At 49.0% G+C, this 20,308-nt stretch overlaps 1 protein-coding gene across 4 annotated transcripts in view; it reads right to left on the bottom strand.

Annotated features, from left to right (window-relative positions):
• Positions 1 to 20,308, bottom strand: part of SAMD4A (sterile alpha motif domain containing 4A) — a 95,886-nt gene that overhangs the window by 35,828 nt on the left and 39,750 nt on the right. Inside the window, exon 2 of one of the 4 annotated variants that reach the window (XM_085581023.1) lies at positions 6,207 to 6,319. The exons of the other annotated variants lie outside the window; for them this stretch is intronic. The gene's annotated coding sequence lies outside the window, so the exon portion shown is untranslated. The remainder of the gene's footprint in view (positions 1 to 6,206; positions 6,320 to 20,308) is intronic. 4 annotated transcript variants of the gene reach the window in all.

Here is a 20,308-nt window from a genome sequence, read left to right on the forward strand (position 1 = left end):
ATGTGAGAGAACATCTGCACTAAGCAGGTGCAAACATCTGCATGCAGGTGGGAACAAAGGGCTGTGCAGCACGAGGTGGGCAAGAGCCTGGCTTGGGAAGCACCACATCAGTCAGATTCCATGCTGCACAGAAAAGCTGCACCAGCCAGCCTGGCACCTGGCTGAGAGGTGAACACTGGCATGGACAAGCTGCTCTCCACATCTGCTGCTGCCCAGGGAAATGGTGGAGTCACCATCTCTGGAAGGATTTAACAGCTGTGAGGATGTGGCCCCTTGGGTGGCAGAGTCCAGCACATCCCTCTGGCTGCCCTGGCTGTCTCCAGACCCTGGCAGGGGGCTCGGAGACCTTGGCATGAAGTCAAAAAACACCCGTGGCTTGGATTTTAGCCTGTGGAAAAAACTGACAACTCTGTGTGAAGAACTACAAGCCACAAGGGTTTGAGTAATATGATAGTTGAATTAACACAGGGTGAAAAAGTAGAATTTTGGGGTTTTTAGAATATAATTCAGGAGGTCAAGATGGAGGGATTTTGTCATGTCCTAGGCTTCTTCTCCTTCTTCTTGTCCTCCATGTCTTGGTGTGATGGTGACACTTGTCTATTGGTTTAAGGTAGAGACTCACCATCTAACATAAATGATAGATATTGGCACAATATTGTAAACATACTACACAAAATTTATGATATAAAATGTAAACACTGCCCGAGGCAGCACACAGAATGGCATGGCCAACCTGCTGGACAGAGCTGGGCAGGTCAGAGAAAGAATGTTATAGATAAGGAAGAATAAACAACCTTGAGAAGCCAATCCTACACATTCAGACTCCTTCTCTGGCTGCACGGGCTGGGAAACGAGGACTTTTACACTCTTGGGGTCATCCCAGCACTGCAGACCCTGAGACCTGGGGACAGGGGTCAGTGTTGGCCTTGGCAGTGCTGGGGGAATGGTTGAACTCAATGGTCTTGGAGGGCTTTTCCAACCTAAACAATTCTGTGATTCTGTGACCTGAGCTGCAGCAAAGATGAATGAAGCTGGACATTGTGGAGTTGCTGGAACTGCCCTCTGTAGGGCAGGATGGCCTGGGACATTGTGAGATCTCCATCACCAGAGGTTTCTCTGAAGAGCTGATACAAACTCCAAACATTTATCAAATCAACCCAGATCAGCCAGCTGACACTTCCCAGCCCCAGGGCAGCCTCTCCTCCAGTGCTGACCAAACCCCTCTGTAAAGCCTTCAAACTTCCAGCCCAGTCTCAGGCTGTGCTACAGGAGCCACAACTGAGCTGTGTGGTGGAGAACACTCCCTCCTGCTTCCTTTAAACACAGTGCCCAAAACTTCATCAGGTGAAACGCTGGAAACATGCCCCAAAACTTTACATTCTCTCTCCCTCGCTGCAGTCTTCAATCCATTCCAGACAGGAAGCTGCTCTAAATCACTGATTACCCCTATAGCCTCTGTGTGCTTTTGAGCTAGGCTAACTGAACCCACACCACTGAAATGCAGATCCAGATCTCCATCTGTAGGATCGTTCATCAGGTTTGCTCTTGGAAAGGCACAAGAGCAAACCAATATCCAGCTCAGGATATTCTGTGACCCAGGAATTGGATTCTAAGATCCATGTGGGTCCCCTCCACCTCAGGATATTCCATGATTCTGTGATTCTGCATGACCCATGCTGCCAGCCAGCAGCTAACCCAACCCTCCCACCACCCCTGACCCAGAAGAGGGCTGTTAAAGCAGCACCTTCTCCCAGTTAGGACCAACCTCTGTCCATCAGTTTCCTGACACGACTGCGGTGGTGAGCAGCACTCACCCCTCCAGATTCACCCTCCCAGTTCCAAGGCACGCAACTTTTTTTTTTTTGTTTTAATAGGAAGCCACTAGATGGCTTGCTGGAAACGCTGGAGACTCTCCCTGGAACTTTCTGCATTGGTATTTACTTCTCCACAGAGCTCCCCCTCCTCCAGAGCCACTTCCTGAGGCAGCCACAGCGTGCCTGAGCTGTCCTGTGCCGAAAGGAGCAAGGGACACGACGTGGCACAGCTTTGGTGGAGCAGGAACTGCTGTATTGCAGCAGAGGGGACTTTTGGCACTCTGGGTGTGCTCCTTTGCCCGTGGGAATGCTGTGAGGTTGTTTTGGTGCTAAAAAAATGGGATTTGGGAGAGCAACAGTCAGGATAAGCGATGCTGTAAAGGATACACGAGTGTAGCGGGACTCAAGGCCCACCAGAGCATATCCATATTTTCCATATGCAGATGTCCCTGCTCCAGGCAAGGCTTCCTGTTGAGATGAATCTGATTTATCTGTTTCCTCTCTCTTAGTCAGCTGCCTGGTGAGTTGAAAACATGTCTTATTTTCTCCCATCCTCCTGCAGAGAGGGCTGTCACACCCCGATATTTTATCATCGCTCTCGTGGTGGTTCAGCAGCACTTTCAGGCTTGCACAGCCAAACTCCAGCCTGGCACCAGCTGGGATTCTGTAGCAGCTCAGATAAACTGAGAAATCAAAGACCATTAAAAAAAAAGGCCTGCAATGCACTGCTCAAAGAAGTTGGTGCTACTTCAACATAGGAGAAAAATACACGTAGAAAAAACTGAGTCTGGTGTAAACTGGGTGCAGGAGAGGAGGAGGAGGATGGTGAGGGAGGCAGGTGGCTGCACCTGGGCTCCTCCTCCTCACATGGGGGAAAGCTGAGCATGAAGGTCCCCACTGGGGAAATACAGGATGGCACCAGAGCTGCTAATTGGGAACTTTGCCTTGGACCTCCAAGGGATCTGGGGGTTTAAACCACAACCCCAAAAGATGGAGCACTGACCCAGAAGCCTGTGGCTGATGAAGGGCTGGGTGCCTCTGCCCAGGCAGGAGCTGGTCCCCTTCTCAGCCAGCAGCAGGATGTGCACAATTAAAGAAAAATGGAAAATAATTAGATCTGAAAGAGGTTTGGCTCTCTCTGAGATGGGGCAGAAGGTCAGGCTTAATCCTATCTGCCAGAAAACAGAGGGATCTGGAGAGGGCACTGCAGGAGAGGGAAAGCTGGAGCTGCCTGTGGGCAGGGGGAGAGGGGCAGGCAACACCCCACAGCCCCTCTCCACACTCTCCCTGAACACAGGAGCCCCACTTCAGCCCCTCACCTGCTCCCATGCACTCCTGGGCATGTGGGATCTCTCATCCTTCATTGCCAGAACAAACACTCTGGGGCAGCTGAGATTAGGATGTGTTTTGGGATCCCACATCGCAGGGTCCTGACATGATACCTGTGGTGGGTCACAGGCACTAATCACGTAACAGCCTCATTAGTTCCCCTGCGTGCTGCTTCAGGGATGCCTGGTGCTTCCCATCACAAGGATTTCACTGTTCTGTGGAATGTCACAGCTACTGGCAAATCTGAGCACAGAGAGAGCCCCAAAGTTAGAGTCCCCTCCTTGCTGCCTTGAAATCCCCCCAAATTCCTGTCCTGCCCACTGCTGCTATTGAACTGCCATCTCCTTCTGGAGATGAGTTAAGGTAACAACTGACCAGCCCTGCACTGGGAAGGGAAGGGAGCTGCTGGTACCGCCAAAGCAGAAAAATCCCAATTTTTATTATGGGACATTTTCTTGGATGAGAAGCTGAATGAAGGTGGGATGTGAAACTACCTTCTACTGAAGGATTACTTAACTGACAGGATTTTGCTGCTAGACAGCCCAGCTGATGCATGTGCAGCATTCCTGTGGATAAATCCAGCTCCAAATATAGCCGGGTCCTGCTTCCAAGACTGAAACCTGTGCTTGTGCTATGAATAGGACCAACACCATCCCCAAAACTGGGGCTTTCTGGCTGGGAAAAGAGGTGAAGTTTGTCAGTTTATTAAGCTAGTAAGGAATTTCTTTGTCACAAATCTGCTTAATCACTGCTAGATCCCTGCAAACTGTTAACTGCCCCATGTCCAGTGGTGATGGATTCACCTCTAACACTGCACTGCATGAGGGACCTTCCTGCCTTTACTCTGAACCTGCCTCCTGAGGGATGGAGGGGTTATTTCAACCACCAGCAATGCTCACGATTATGATGTGCTGGGAAGAATCAGAGTTTTCCAAATGTAAAACCAGACCAGATGGACAAAGGCAGGATAGACACAGTCCCTGCAAAAAACAACGTGAGTAGCACACTGCTGCCTGGATTTATAAACCCTGAAGGATCAAACTGCAGGGGTTTAATTCTAGTTTTGATTTTTGTGAACAGACTTGTGGGCTGGAAGATTCCAGTTTAAAAACAACATCCCTGCTGAGAGGGATGGTCAAGAACAGCTGTCAGGACAGGAAAAGCACGTGTGGGTCTCACCAGGTGACATGTCTTCAAAGAACAACAATAATGCCAAGTAACTCTCAAGCACTTGAAGGAACCCAGAAAAGAACCAAAGCCACCCAAGAGAAACCATTTAATTTTGAAAGCAGAAATTGGGTTCTCCTCCTATTACTATACACAACTTACTTCACAGTGAAGCAGAACCCAAGTGAAGTGTCCAGAGAAGGCCATGGAAATGCTCCAATGGCTGGAGGCAGGCTGGGAGAGCTGGGAATGCTCACCTGGAGAGGAGAAGCTCCAGGGAGAGCTCAGAGCCCCTGGCAGGGCCTGAAGGGCTCCAGGAGAGCTGGAGAGGGACTGGGGACAAGGGATGGAGGGACAGGACACAGGGAATGACTCCCACTGCCAGAGGGCAGGGATGGGTGGGAGATTGGGAAGTAATTCCTGGCTGTGAGGGTGGTGAGGCCCTGGCACAGGGTGCCCAGGGAAGCTGTGGCTGCCCCTGGATTCCTGGAAATGTCCAAGGCCAGGTTGGACAGGGCTTGGAGCAGGCTGGGACAGTGGCAGGTGTCCCTGCAAATGGCAAGGGCTTGGAACGATGCGGTCTTCAAAGTCCCTTCCAATCCAAACCATTCCAAAATTCCATTAATTTGCTGATTGTGATTTTGGTGAATTAAGAGAGATGAGTGATGTGTAACCTATGAAACAGACAACAGCTTATCCAGGGCAACAAGGATACAAGTTTAAAGACTGGAAGTGTTTTAAAAAATGCCCAAGGATCTTCCAAGTGACAAAGAGGACATTCACACAGGAGGTTTGGTATCATTACCCCTCAATGCAAAGTCAGTGCACTTAAGGGCTCCATTTGTCAGCAAATTGCTCTTAAATTACTGTTTTATTATGCCCTTGTTTTCAGTTTTCCGTAAAAAGTTCTCAAAAGCCCATTCAGATAATTTGCCCAAGCAAGAAATGACTAAGAGAGGGATTCATAGGATCATTAAGGTTGGGAAAGACCTTTAAGATCACTGAGTCCAACCATTAACCAGATGCTCAAACCTGAAGGGCACCCTCCAAGCACCTTCCCAGAAGGGCTGAAATAAATTGCACTCTCAGATGTGTTTGGAGAGAAAAAACAGGAATTTGTACTAAAAGTTTAGGTTGGGATCCTTGATCTTGTGAAGTGACATACTGCAGCATTAGGGACTGGAGAGAGAACTGGGTACTCCTGGATGGCAATCAAACCTTTCTGGGGATGGACAACACCAAGGTTTTCATGTCTTGGATGGCCAACAGCAAAAGAGAAATCCAATCCATGCTTAGGCAGCTGGCAACTGCTTCCAGGGAGGCTGGAATCAGTGGCCACAGAGCAAGAGATGGCTATTTCTGGGCTGGCAGGAAGGTTTTTCAAGAGGCTTCCTCAGCAGCTCCCTGAAGAGGCTCCCATTGTTCGCTGTTTCCTGGATTATGAATGCAAAACTGAATCTATGTGATGGGCAGAGCTATGTAGAGGGCACCCAATTTTATGTCAGAGGCAGAAAAATCAGCACCTGGACTCATCCTGCTGTGCAAAGACCCAGCAACACATCACCCACCCAGCAGCTTCTGCACACATCCATGGAGATGCTGCACTCCCATCAAAGTGCCCCAAATCTGTGGTAAACGAGGTCATCTCCAGTCAGCCCTGGGATCTCACACCTGCTCCAGCTGCCTGGATGCCTTCACCAGGGCTAAAGGGGTCAAGAAACCTGATCCTGCATATGAACAAACCTAACAACCTCTGCTTGGCCACAACATCATCTCCCAGTGAGCGACCATCATCAGACAAACCTGAATTCTATGTCTACTTGTTCCAGTTTCTCCCAAGCATTTCTGTTTGCCTTCATTTGCAGTTGAATTTATCTGCTTTATGCTTGAATTCACCTGACTTCAGATCCTGAACTAGATGATCTTCAAGGTTCCTCCCAGCCCAAACCGTTCAGTGATTCTGTGAGCAGGGTGGAGAAACCACAACCCACCTCACACAGGGCAGTTTGCTGCAAAGATAAAGCAGAAGAGCAAAAAAATAAAGAGATTTCACCCACAAATCTGAATTTTCACCAAGTGTATCAACTAAGGGCAGGTTGCTGCCAGTCCCAGCCTTCCCACAGCTGGGTTTACTGGTCTGTGAGATGGTCCAGCTCCCCACCACCCATCACAGAAATCCACTCTCCAACAGTACTGCAGACACAAACCTCTACCCTGGCTCCTGCTGCAGCAGCTCGATTGAAGGTGAAGCACAAAGTGTTTCCAGCTAAAGGGATTTAAATTGTTATTTGCAGTAATTAGCACCTGCACGTTGACCCAGTCACAATACTTTGTTTGGGCAATTTTATATGACTCCCTCCGTAAATCAGCCTCACTCAAAAGGCCAACATTGAGGAAAACAAATCAAGAACCCCACTGGAAACACTCTGTATCCCATCCAGAGCACATCAATACCTTCACTGTTAAACCTGGCAGCCTTCTCCCTCCACCAGAGGCCAAATAATCAGAATTTCAGCATGTGCCTCCTCGTTATTGCAACCAGTGCTAATTAAAAGGAAAAACACCTCAACGATAAACTATTTCCAAATGCACCAGGCAGAGAGGCAGGCTGTCACTGAAACACTGCTGAACCCCAATCCTGCTCCTCATCTCCCCAGACTGATTCAACACCACAGCCAGCACAGGAGAGAAAACACCGGTGATGCTTCCAAGCACCTCCACGTTGGCCAGGCTGCGGCGTGGAAATCCCAACAAGCTGCCCCCTGCTCCAGGTCTGAATTTATTCCTGTGCCAGGGCTGAGCTCAGCGGGGCGGGAGGACCTAATCCCACACGTCTGAAGGCAGCAGGAGCTGTGCCAAGCAGCACCGTGCCTGCTGGATCCACGGCTGCCTGGCACCTCCCAGCTCTGCATCCTGGGAACAGCTTCCTCACAGGTCACCAAAACCCCTCGCCCCGGGGATCTGACACAGGAAAAGCCAATAAATCCCCGTGGCTGGCTTTTTGCTGTCACTCCCTTCCATTCAGGTCTAGCAGCCCAGCTTGGGGAGGAATTGGGAAGCACTGGGAAGCTCTTGCCCTGGAACAAGCCTTTGCTGGGAGCTGGGAACAGCCTGCAAAAAAACCCAGGGTACCAGGAGGGCTTGGGGACTGCTGTGTGTGGGATTAAAGGCTCTGCACTTCCCCTCCTGCAGCACCAGTCTCCCTGGAGGCTTTGAACCTCCAGAGCCAACACCCAGTGCAACCCCAGCATCTTTGGTCTATAATGAGATATAAAAAGGCAACCACAGAATTTCCCTTTTCCTGACTGGTCACTTTCCATTCCTGGGCAGATTCAAGGGTGGGCAACCTTTCTGAAGGACAGACAGACCTTTTTGTCCACCAGCACCCACAAGGAGAGGACAGACAAGACATCACACAAGGCACATGCACCATCTCTCCTATTCCAGCAGCCACATCCCACCTCTCACCCTGGCTCCGTCAGCACCAGAGCGCGACGGAAAATCCGCCAGCGATGAGCAGCAACCTCTGGGTTCACATGGTGCTGGCTCCCCTCCGTGTTTCCAGCAGCTACATCACACTCTAAGAGGCTAAAAATACATTAGGAAAGTACTTAATGTTTCTTTTCCACCCCAGCGGCTGCTGCAGAGAAGCTCCAAGGGGGAGGGGAGGTGAACAGACCCGAGTGGATGCAGGAAGAGAGGCAAAGAAATGGAGCAATGGAGCAATGTGGGACAGCACGTCCCACAAAAGGTGGTGGCCCGGGGAAATCCCCGCTGGAGGCAACACTGGTTCCTTGGAAAAACAAAAGCAAGAGCCAGGTAACCATGAAAAGCAATGCAGAGCAGGATTTGGTGGGAATTGGAGCAATCTGGTCTAGTGGGAGGTGTCCCTGTCCACAGCAAGGGGTTGGAATGAGCTGATCTTTAAGGTGCCCTCCAACCCAAACCAATCTGTGATTCTGTGGTTCAGCACTGACAAGAGCACAGAAGAATTCGTGAAGGAGCATCTCCCCCATTCCTAATTACCAAGATTAAGAAGCTCCATGCAAATTAATTACACAATATTCCTTGTTAAATGCAGCAGTGAATATTTAACCACCAAAACCAATTATGTTCCAAAGAGATAATCTCCCTGCAATGGCTCCCAACTTTCCCCTGTGTGCAACAGGCGAGTCCTCCAGCACCCAGGGCCGAGGCAGGAGGGATGGGTTTGTCAGCACAGCTGGGTGGCAAGAGGCACAGGGGCTGCTGGACTTCATTTTGGAAGAACAGCCAGTTTCATGGAATTCTGGAATGGTTTGGGTTGTAAGGCACCTTGAAGACCACCCAGTTCCACCCCCCTGCCATGGGCAAGGACAGCTTCCACTAGACCAGGTTGCTCCAAACCCCATCCAACCTGGCCTTAAACACTTCAGGGACGGGGCAGCCACAGCTTCTCTGGGCAACTCTTTCAACAATTTCTCACAATTCTTCTTGGGACGCCAGGCAAGGGGCAGGTGACATATAAGTTCCGAAACAAAAAGCAAACCACCCCTTGCTCCTGTCTCCAAAACCCCTGTGTGGGATAAGACAGGAGCCCTACTCCATTTGCTACCTTTTGAAAGGCAGCTCTCCTTGGGCAGCGAGTTCAGCTGTCACTGACACCTCCCCTCTCCATCATGCTCTCCAAAGCAACAGCAGCCCCATCCACTGTTAGCAGGAGTTGGGAATTTCAGCACTGAAGCCAGGCTCAAGGACAAGCCTCCATCAGATCTTCCCATCCTGTCACCCCAAACAGGCTGATGAAACCCCATCAGAAAACAGAGCAGCTCAGCACCCTCCACCCAACTTATAAACTCCAAATGGGAGCAGAATGCCCATTATTTTGGTCAGATGCAGAGCAAGCTGGAATATTTCTCACCAAAACATCCCTTAACTCCCACTGAGATCCACAAGGACAGAAGAGCCCAGCTCCACTGTAAGTAGAAATGAGTAAGATTTTCGTATTTTTGCCACTATTTTCCCCCTCTGCCTCCTGAGCTTGCCAGAGCTCCAGTCATTAGGAGGCTGTTTGTACAAACCCAGAAGTGATGTATTTTTAGCACTGGAGAATTGCATGGCACGATCATTAAGGAGCTTCTGCAGACAGCAACAAGAGCAGGGATTTTTCCTTCTCTAAATTGGCTCCAGCCACTACAGTTTTCAGCCCAAAGCAGACTTTCAGGAAATTCAGGAGGAGCGGGAGCCTTTTTCCATGACATATTTAATACTGAGCTGGAGTACACTCGATTTTCACACTGTGCATCCGACGGGAGGTTTTATGGATTTGTTTTCTAGGCTGTACTGTTGCACACTTTTGCTACAGAGCATAATACCCTGTATTATCACAACACTCCCTAGCAACAGGACTTTAATTTAGTGCAGAGATTTCCAATGCTGAGTGCATTTCACTGACTCAGAGCAAAGATGACACGCTGGGAAACCTTATCAAAAGCCCCACGGGTGCCAAGGGAATCTACACCACATGAATGATGGCATTTGGGCTTCTCGACACAACATGGCCAGCCCTGGCACAGAGAACACCTTGGGAAAGAGGAATTTGCTTCACTGATTTCACAATCCACAGTCCAGCCAGCGTGGAGTGATTCTGCAGTGATGGTAGCAGTGCCAGTGGGTGGGAGGTAAGAGTGAAAATCCAACAAGTGCTCAGCGCTCCGACAGAGAAATGTGGGAATTGGTTCGGTGCCAGAAATGAGAGCTCAGAGCCAGGGGGACATCAAGGATGAGGTGCCACCTCTGGCTTCTCACCCCAAGGTCTGGAGGAGGACAGATGCTTGGCAGACAAACCAACCAACCTCCTACAAAAGGTGTCCTGAAGAGTGAATCCAACCTGACATTGGACAAGAATCCTCAGTGCCAGTTTCCCTTTACTCACTGGAGCAATCATCACAGGTATCCAGTTCCCAAACCTCCGATGGACTTTGGGAAGCCCAGGAGAATAGTGCCAGGGTCCCACCTGCCCACGGAGAGCATGCCAAGGTGCAAAAGCCCCACCAGCACTGTGGACACTGTCAGGTGAGGTGCTGCTCCACCTCTGCCAGCTGGGGCAGAAGAGCAGGAGAAAGCAGGAGCCCCACGCACGGGTGGGTTGAGAAGGCAGAAACGACACCAAAACCCTTGTGGAGAGCAGAGGGCAATCCATCAGCCCTTGTGCACACAACGAGGAGCCAGGAAAATCAGAGCAGCCGTGCCAGGTCCGATGGACGAAGATATCCCGGCGACATCCTGGGTCAAGTGGCTTTTGTTGGCTGCTGTGCAAAGCCAGCTGAGCTCAGCCAGCCCACGGCAGTGGCATGGGTCAGAGAGGATTAAAAGCACAATTAAACAGGAGCTGCAGATTGCTTCCAGAAGCCCCATCACTCCCCGGAGCCCGTGAGCTCAGCCACGGGAAAACGCTGCTGGTTTTGCTGCTTCTGGGACTGGGCTACAGGTGGGAAATGAGTTCACTGCCTGCTTTCACTTACACCGTGGTTATATTGCTCACATGCCTCCACACGCCCTCAAATCCAGATTTTCAGTGGAATTTCCTAAGATATAGGGAGTCAGAGAAATAAAACATGCAATTTCTCTATCTCTTTCTTGAGCCTAATCCATAAAAACACCTGAATCTTCCTGACTTTCAGTGTGGAGACTACAGGCACAACCACAGGCATGGAGGAAATACTCCTCTGACTTCTTAATTTCAATTGCAAAAAGCCTTTTACCAAAAGCTTAATTGAAATGCAGATAAGTTCCTTCAAAGGCTAAAATAAATATATAAAAAATTATCTGAATGTCATAACGGTGTCGCCTAAAATGGATAAAGGATTTAGAAGGGAAAAAATAATACTAAAAATAAGTTATGAAGGGTATGCAAGGTATTGATATACAGCACATGGTTTAAACTGTTAATCATTGAACAGATTCCAGTATAAAAATAAAGAGACTGAAGCTGCACATAATGGAGGAGTTGCTCTATTTATAAACTTCTCTGTGCAAAGGGCAGTGAGGGCCAGGATGAGCCAGCAGTGGAGGCAGAGGGACGCTGCTACGGAGCCTATATTTGAGGGAAAATAAACAAGTTTTTTTAATTTATATTTTTTTTAAAAAACGTTGTCAACAAAATCAAACTGAGTTGTCCAGGAGCCTGTGTGCCCCAGCCATGTGAGCAGCATTTCCAGCCCTGGCATGTGACAGCTCTCCCAATTTAGCCAGTAACTGACTCCCTCTGACCTGTAATAACACTGCTCCCAAATTAGAGCCCTCAATTTGACTTGGCTCTGGTCCTTCCCTCCCAGCGACATAAAGCATCCTTTTTCCCCCCCTCTCCCCGAACATTCCTAATCCTGTCCTTTTGCACTGCCAACTCAAACTCCCATTTAGGCTCTTCCTATTTTTTCTGGGTGGTGGTGGGGGTGTTGTGGAGTGATGAGGGGGTGCAGGCAGCAAAGGGCAGGGGAAAAAAGACCGGTGGAAAAACACCAAGAGACAAAAACAACAACAAAAATCAGACAAAAATTCCAAGTTGGTGACATTCAGCTGGAAAAGCTCAATGACTCACATGCAAATAAAATCTGCCTAAATTCACTGTTGCATGACGCAGGCCACTGGCTTCAGCATGAAAAGGGCCGGGATGAAATCATCCACAATTAAATGGGAGCTTGGAAAGCTGCATCAGCGAGGCTCCCTCGGCTTAATAGGAAACACAAAGGAAGGAAGTCCAGCAGAGTGAGAACATCCCCCTTCTCCCCTCCTCTCTGCTGACACCTCGCACCATCAGTCATCCCCAAGCCTCGGCGTGGCTCCTCCGGCTCCAGCAAGCTGCTCCCCAGCAGCCTGCTGCCAGATTTTAATGGGCTTTCCTGGAATACCAGCTCAAAAGTGAAATAAAAATAAATGTGGCTACGTAGCAAGGCAACCCCCCCCCCGCCCATCGCCAGCCAGCAGCTTCTTCCAGAGATTTCTGTCCTGGTCTTTGCAGAATGGTTGGAGATATTGGAGAGTTAATGTTGAGGAACCCTGGGCCAAACCCAGTCCCTCCCCAGATCCCCTGAATATGCGGGGAGGGATTTAAATCTCAGTTCTCAGGTTTGCTCTTTCATTGCAACAGTGCTTTAAACCTTATGAGTTCTCAAATACTGCCTGAAGTCACGTTATAGGAATGCACCTGGAGTGACCCGCAGGGAATGGGGTGCCAGGGCTTCCCCTAATGCCAGGATGGGCACCAGGCTCTGCATCCTGCCCCCTCCGTGGGGCTGTGCCATAAGCCAGATCACTGCCCTCCTTCAAGCTGAAGGTAACAATGTGAGGGGGAAGAATAAACTAAAAAAGGTTATTTTAACACAGATTTGGAGTCACAGAACTGTTTGCAAAAGGCTTTTGGTGCCCCAGCTAAGAAGGGAATACAAACCTGAAAATAAGAGCTGGCACCTCCGAAGCGCTGCTCTGGGGACCACCCCATGGGTGCCATCCCTCTGATGTGCTCTGGTGAGATCCCACCCGGAGTCTGGCATCCTCTTTGGGACCCCCAGCACAGGAGGGACACGAAGCTGCTGAAATGAGTCCAGAGGAGGCCACAGAGATCCTCTGAGGGCTGGAGCCCCTCTGCTCTGGAGCCACACTGGGAGACCTGGAGGTGCTCAAGGGGAGAAGAGAAGCTCCAGGGAGACCTTAGAGCCTCTTTCCGTGCCTAAAGGGGCTCCAGGAGAGCTGGAGAGGGACTTGGGACAAGGCATCGAGGGACAAGAAAATGGGGAACAACTTCCTACTGCCAGGAGCAGGGCTAGATGGGATATTGGGAAGAAATTCTTCCCTGTGAGGGTGGTGAGACCCTGGCACAGGTGCCCAGAGAAGCTGTGGCTGCCCTTGGATCCCTGGAAGTGTTCCAGGCCAGGGCTTGGAGCAAGCTGGTGACTCTATGATCCATCTAGGATGCAGGAGGACAGGGCCCCAAGCATCCAAGTGTGGTCACAACCAGCTGTGAGGCCACTGAGAGAAACACCTCACCTCAGCAACAAAATAAATTCTCTCCCACAAGGAGAAATCAGGTGATCAGCTTCACATTAATTTGGAAACTGAGTGCTTCAGCTTTTCTGGACTTCAGCTCAGGCTGGATGTGCCTGTCCATGGGATCATCCCCAGAGCTGTGCTTTTTTGAAGATTCCAGCCTGAGCTGAAGGTTTCTCAGCACTTGCTCACTCCGGCCTGCAGTGGCTGCAGGAGCAGGGTGTGAACAGGTCCATAAAAGGGAACTGGGAGACTTCAGCCTCCTGCCAGTAAGCCTACATTTGCTCTGGAGGAATCTGCACCTCCCTGGGAAAAAAAACCAAAACCAAAAACAAAAAAACCAACCAAACAACAAACTATAAAAATAATATATTGAGGTCTACAAGTAGGGAAAGGCTGCAAGTGCCTGCAGGAGGACACCCGACTGTGCCCGGGCCATCTGGTCACCCACCCTCAGTGACACTGCCCTCCCTTCACCACCAGATGCTAATTCCTTTCATCCTGCCTGGCCCTCCGCTGGTGTAATTTTAGGTCTGTGAATAGGACCATCTGCCTTTGAGATGCTCATTTATTTTTGGCTGAGCCCTCCCTTTCACCACTCCCTCCTTAAAGGAAGTCCAAACCAGGCACTGTTGGGAACACTGTTCCTTGTCTGGTCCTCTAATCACCAGGCATTAAGGAGCTATCTAGAGGATGTTCTGCGCCGCTGTCACTCGTCAAATTGGGGGTGTCATTATCTTCAAAGCACTTTGCAAACACTTTTTTCCTTCCTCCCCGTGTTGCCACCACAAAGTAGTAATTATTCACTTCTCTCTGAATATGGTGGGCTTGGTCCAGCATCCTGGAGCTCGGCCAAGACGTGCTCAGCAAAATTCAACATTGCCAAAGTAAAGCTAAAACAAAGTGGTTCCTATCTTTGGATGCTGAGGACTGCTACCGTTGCTTCCTTTCCCACAGCAGACATGGAAATAGTAAAAATAAAAATAAAAGTAAATGCTGGAACCACAGCAGCCAATAATGTAATTTCCACGTATTAAGCGATGCCTGGACAAAAAGGGAGTTTTGAGGAAAGTTCTGCTTTTATACACATCTAAGTGCTATGAATGAAAGTCACTGTCACAATTATGGAAAACAGTAATTAGCAAAATACTGCACAAAAATGCTGAAAGAAATGCTTCTGGCTGGGGTGACCATATGGGTGCTCCCAGCCAAAGCTGCACATGGATAATCCCTGAGACCACAGCAAGCCCACCATGCCAGGGGCTCAGCCCATCTCTTGGGATGGATATTGGATCCATCTCCTGGGATAAATGTGTGTCCTCCTACATGTCCCAGCCAAAGGCATCCCGGACTGCTTGGGGGGAGAAGCAGGTAGGGTGAGCAAACAGGCTGAATCTGTGCCTCTACCAGCCACAAAATCACTGATTTTCCTTCTTTTTAAGCTTCACAAGTGTCTGAGACAGGTGGGAAGAATGGTTCCAGGTAACCCTTTCCAGAACCAAGTGGCTTCTTTGTACAAATCCAGGTTGTGCAAAGCTTGTGCAGCTCTACCACAAGTTTTTTTTTTTTTTTTTTAAGATGAGGAAGGTTGTGGTTCAGTCTGAGTTTTGAGCCAGTTCTCAACTCTGTTATGATCCTCCAGGAGCTACAGGACGTGGAGCCTATTGCTCCAGTGGCAATCAGTGACAGACACCAGAGAACATCAATACAGGGGAGCCCCCCTCACTGTATGCACCCCAAAGGCTGAAGAGCAACATGCCAAGCCTCTCACGGGGAAAACATACCCAGGGCTTCAAAGAAGAAAATTTCTGTGCAATGCTTGAGGTGTTAAAATCAAGCACTGGCTTTGGCTGGCTGCAACTCTCTGCCCTGCGGGAGCCTGGGGAAACACCTGGTTGTTCATTACTTCAAATTCTCTGCAGTAAATGAAAGAAAAAGTAACTTAATGGATCTGATCAGATCTCAGATTTGACAGGGTTTCCTGCCTGGGTAAAACCTGACCCATTTTGCTTTGGCTTGAAGGTATGATGAAGAGAAAACTACACTAGCTGGGCTGTGAAGTGAGGACAAGCAGCTTCATCCCCACGCTGGGGTGAATTCCCAGGAGGAATTAGGGGATGCAGACATCCCTCCCCTCCCCTTTCTGCTGCTCACATCCCCAGAGCAAAGCACTTGACCAAAGGCAGTGATGAGTCACTGCGAGGAGGAGATTTTCTCATTTCACCCGCTTTGATCCTGCCAACGTCAAAGAGGAGGGAGGGGAGAGCCGGGGCTGAGTCAGGGAGGACGGGAAAATCTCAGCATCTACAACAGAGACATTCAAAGCAAAGTGAAACTCCTCTCTTTTGGGAAACCTCCACGAAAAAGTGACACAAAAAGCTGCCTCTCCCCAGCTTGTACCAGAGCAGCAACACTCAGCTGATTCCCTGTGTCTTTCCCAGATGTACAAGCACTCCTAAGGTTAAAATACACTTTTCCCTGGGTAATTCACCTTTCCCTGTGGAATTCATGGTGCTGCACTGCTGCCTGCAGCAGCTGGCTTGTCTTTCCTTTATTACCAGCCTCACATTTTGTTTCTCATGTACCCACAAAGTGCTGCAGGACCTCAAAACAAAGAGAGACGTTGTTCCTTCAGAATAAAACCGCTGTTCGCCCAGTTTTTATTGATACTGCACAAAAAACATCCCAGGAGCTGTAAAGATTCATTTTAGGTGGGGCTAAAATGATGTGTCCCAGTCACAGCATTTGCACTGTGATGGTTTCCATGATCCCTGTCCACTGAGAACACATGAAATGGGTAAATGTGGACAGTGAACTTAAAAACAAAGCACACAGATGCTGCCAATTACATATTCCCACTGCCTGGCTATGCCTGGTTCCTCTCCTTTAATTGGTGATGCCCACCAAAGGCACCACAAATATGCTGAGGAATCCAACTCCTGTCCCAGCTCTGAGCAATAACGAGTTTGACACTTGTTAGTGCTTGAAACATGAAAAGCTTTCACAATCAATTCAAATTTTCACTAAACCAAAATCATCCTCCACCCCTGATCTGGCTAAAATGTCTGTTTTCAGCTATCAAAAGTCACAAGGAGAATCTGAGATTTCATTTTCTTGACAAATTCAATAATATTTGGAAAGAAACTTCCAACAAAATGAAAGTCTTGTATTTTTGTGGAGGAATGGGGAAGAACAGACCTCCCTGCTGAAGAAAATTCCCTTCCCTGCATATTGTTTTCCTCTGAAGAGCAGCAACACACTGCAGTTAGTCACAGGGAAGGATTCAACCTCCACGACTCAGAAGAGATGAACAGTAGGAGTGACAGGATTTCTGGAAGCTGATGACCTCTCTCTCACCCTCCAGGCTACTGATTCCAGCTAATTGGAACCTCAAGTAGCTCTGAGCCAATTGACAGCAACGCAGCAATAAATGTGCAGAAATATATTTATTTGTATTTGTATAGACTCCGGTGCTGTGGCACAGTAAATTCAGAGAGATACACAGTGCTGGCTGGAGTCCAACAGCCTGATCCATTCAGGGATGAAAAAAAATCAAAAGAATATTGTTAAGGGCATTATCCAGATGCCTTTTCAACCCTGACAGGTTTGGGGCATCAGTCACCTCTCTGGGAAGTCTGTCCCAGTGTTTGACCATTGACTTGGTAAAGAAATCACAGATTCACAGACTGTGGGTTGGAAGAGACATTAAAGAACATCCAGTTCCACCCTCTGCCGTGGACAGGGACACCTTCCACCATCCCAGGGTGCTCCAAGCTCTGTCCAACCTGGCCTTGGACACTTCCAGGTACAGGGCAGCCACAGCTTCTCTGGGCAAGCTGTCCCAGTGCCTCATCACCCTTATTAGAAAGAAATTCTTCCTATTATCTAATCCAAACCTCTTTTACTTTAAAGCCATTACTGCTTGTCTTTGCAACTGAAATATTCTATTCTATTCTATTCTATTCTATTCTATTCTATTCTATTCTATTCTATTCCTATTCCTATTCCTATTCCTATTCCTATTCCATCCTCATGCAATTCCATGCAGCTGGGCTCTGCTGCAGGCAAATCCTACAGAAAGATCTGACTGCTGAATACCTCCAGCAATTGGACCTGTCTGGAGAGGTACAAACTGCACCCATCCAACACAGAAGAGCCTGGCCCAGGCTTTTCTATGTCATATACAGCAATAGCATCATCCCACTCAGCACTACATCTGCAGCCTCTGTGGCAGGGGGAGTTTTCCATTCCAGCTCCCCACAGGAAAAGTGAAGCCCCCAGCTCAAAGGAATTCCTTCAACTGCTCAAACTCTCCAGGTTTCCAACTCTCTTTGTGTGGCGTGAAGGGGAAATTCAGGATTTGGGGTTTTACACAACTCTGACTTATCCTCTGCCATCTCCACTTTCCCACTGTGTCTCCTCCTGCTATTTGGAAAGGAAATGTTTTAAGCAGAGGAGAATTTGAGGCTGCAGCTCTCTGGAAATCTGTTAAAGACAGGCATTCACACAGGTAATGCTTGCAAAGCCTCTGCTTCTCTTCTGGGCCACTTCACAAGCAGCAACACAGCAAGAGTCTCACTAAAGGCAGAAAATTGGGCACCAGGAACAAATTCCCTGCCCTGCCACCTTCCACAGCCCCTCTGCCACTGTGGAATACACACATACAGACACAGGACAACAAACTGCAGCTCTCAAGGGCTGACAAGGAAAGCTGCAAAGTAAACACTGAGGGGTTTATATGGAAACACAGCAGCAAGGAGTGTTACTCCCAGAGATGCTTCTCCATCAGATGTTTCTCCATCAGCACAGGGAAGAGCTGGCGAAGGTGCTGAGAAGCCCTGGCTTCCAACTCACACCACATACCCCTGGGAAAAACTTGGAAAAGAGTTTTTGGGGAGACATCAGAGATACAGTAAATTCCTGGCTTGATAAAGCAACCAAATGTGAGGCCATGCTCAGCTTTCAGGCCTTGCAGAAGGAAGTTATTTCAGGGTGAAACCCGATCAGCTCCCAGGGCAGCGGCACAAAGGCTGGGAGAAGCATCTCGCTGCCCTCCCTGGGATGCAGCTGCCAGGGAGCTGCCTGAACCACAGTGCTGGCACTCCCTGCTGTCCCTCTCCTGCCCCTCTGTGTCACACGGTGCCTGCCAGTGCCACTGACACCGACCCGGATGGGATCAGGATGCTGAAGTAGAACAGAACAGAATAGAATTTATTTTCTCCCAGTATCCCAGAGGATTTTCACTCCCTGCATGACTTCCAAGTGCCTTTTTCTCCTCCACCACACCAAGAGCTCAGCACAAGCAGGCAGGATTCCTCCTTGCAGGAGCTGACAGAGATGGACAGATCCCTCTGGAAAAGCCATGGAGCTGCAAGGCTGGAGCTCGCCAGCCTTCCCTTTATCCTCAGCCCAGTCTTTCCCCTCTTTCAAGGGATTTTGGCAGGAGTTTAAAGCTTCCTGCACTTTTTGGGGGTGTGGCAGGACACCTTGTTAGTGGAAGATGAGTGGCAAAGTCAGAGCTCATCCAGCCCTGCTGTCCTCCTTGACGTCAAGGCTGACATCTCCCACTGCTCCATATCCCAATGATTTTCTACTACACCAAAAAAATAAGAACTGGGTTTAAAAAATCATCCCCTCACCCCCAACCAGCCCAATTATTACTAGTGCAAGGAAGCAGGCAGTGCAGAATCATCTCCACGTGACTCAGATCTGCCTCCAGGTGGGTGACATCCAGGAATTCCCCTGGATTGCTGGCCAGTGTCACCCACCACTGGTATTTCACTGGAATTCACTGCTGATGTTGGGAAGCAGCCTCCCTGCTCAGGTTAACATAGCTGCTCATCAGCCAAAATTGCTCCTGCAGCAACTCATGCCTTCCAGCCATTACCAAAATCCACCTGCCTGGGGAGAAGAATGCAAAAGTAGCAAAGGGACATGGGTGGTTTGGGATTTGAGAGAGGAAAACAACATCCAAACGCCAGATGAAAACAAAACAACCTCTGTAAACACTGCTACTTTTATTTTGTTTGAGGCACTTTCTGGGTAAATCCATTGAATCAGAAGTACCCAAAGCTCCAGCAGCTGCTGTGTGCTGTGCAAAGTTTGCATTCAAGGAGGTTTTTCTTCCCTCCAGCTCTTAAAATAAAAAGTCTGTTTCTCTAGCCTGGCCAAGCCACTTCAGCACACTGCAGTGCAAAGCCACTCCCAGCTCTCCCAGTGCTGGGGATTACTGGGTTACACACCCGTGGCTTTACCATACAAACCCAGTTTCCTGGATACTTGCACCACAGCCTCTAAATTCTGTTCTAGTGTGGACTTCACAGGCTGCTGGTTTTAATATTTTCGGGTGCTGGAAGCAAGGCAAGTTCCCTGCAAATCCCAGCCATTTTCTTACCCTTTTTTTTGGTTTGATTTTCCTTTTCCATGATGCTGTGGAAGAGACACAAGCCATGATGTGGCAGGACACACAGCTGGGTCCCTCCATCCCTGACTCTCAGCAAACAGTTTCTAAAAGATGATGGGGCTGCCTGAAACCACAGTTGCTTCCAACCTCTTTTCATGTAAAGACCAAGTGAAGGTACTTTTCATTACGTAGATGTGTCTATTTCCAATATAATTTATGGCTTGGCATTATTCAGGGAGATTAATGAAGTGTCCTTGCTTCTAAAGATAAAACATCTTTCCAAATCCTTCCCATACATGTACTGCTTGCTCAGCATTCCTGCATTATTCATTGGTAACATCAGAGAAGTGCCTTTTGCAGTGCCTTTCCCATAGCAGTGCCCTCCAAAGTGGGCTGCTCCAGGTGGGATGAGGAGACCCAAACCCACCTCCTTTTCCTGAACAGGGCAGTTTAAACTCCTCTAGGATTATTCTGATTAATGGGGCTGTGATTTCTCTATGCTGCTTCTCCCCAGAAGCCTCCTAGCCTTTCACATTGGGGTTTATCTTCCAGCCTCCTCCTAAAGGATCAC

The sequence above is a fragment of the Lonchura striata genome, chromosome 5, assembly GCF_050655825.1.
Source record: "Lonchura striata isolate lonStrDom1 chromosome 5, ASM5065582v1, whole genome shotgun sequence".
NCBI classification, from domain to species: Eukaryota; Metazoa; Chordata; class Aves; order Passeriformes; family Estrildidae; genus Lonchura; species Lonchura striata.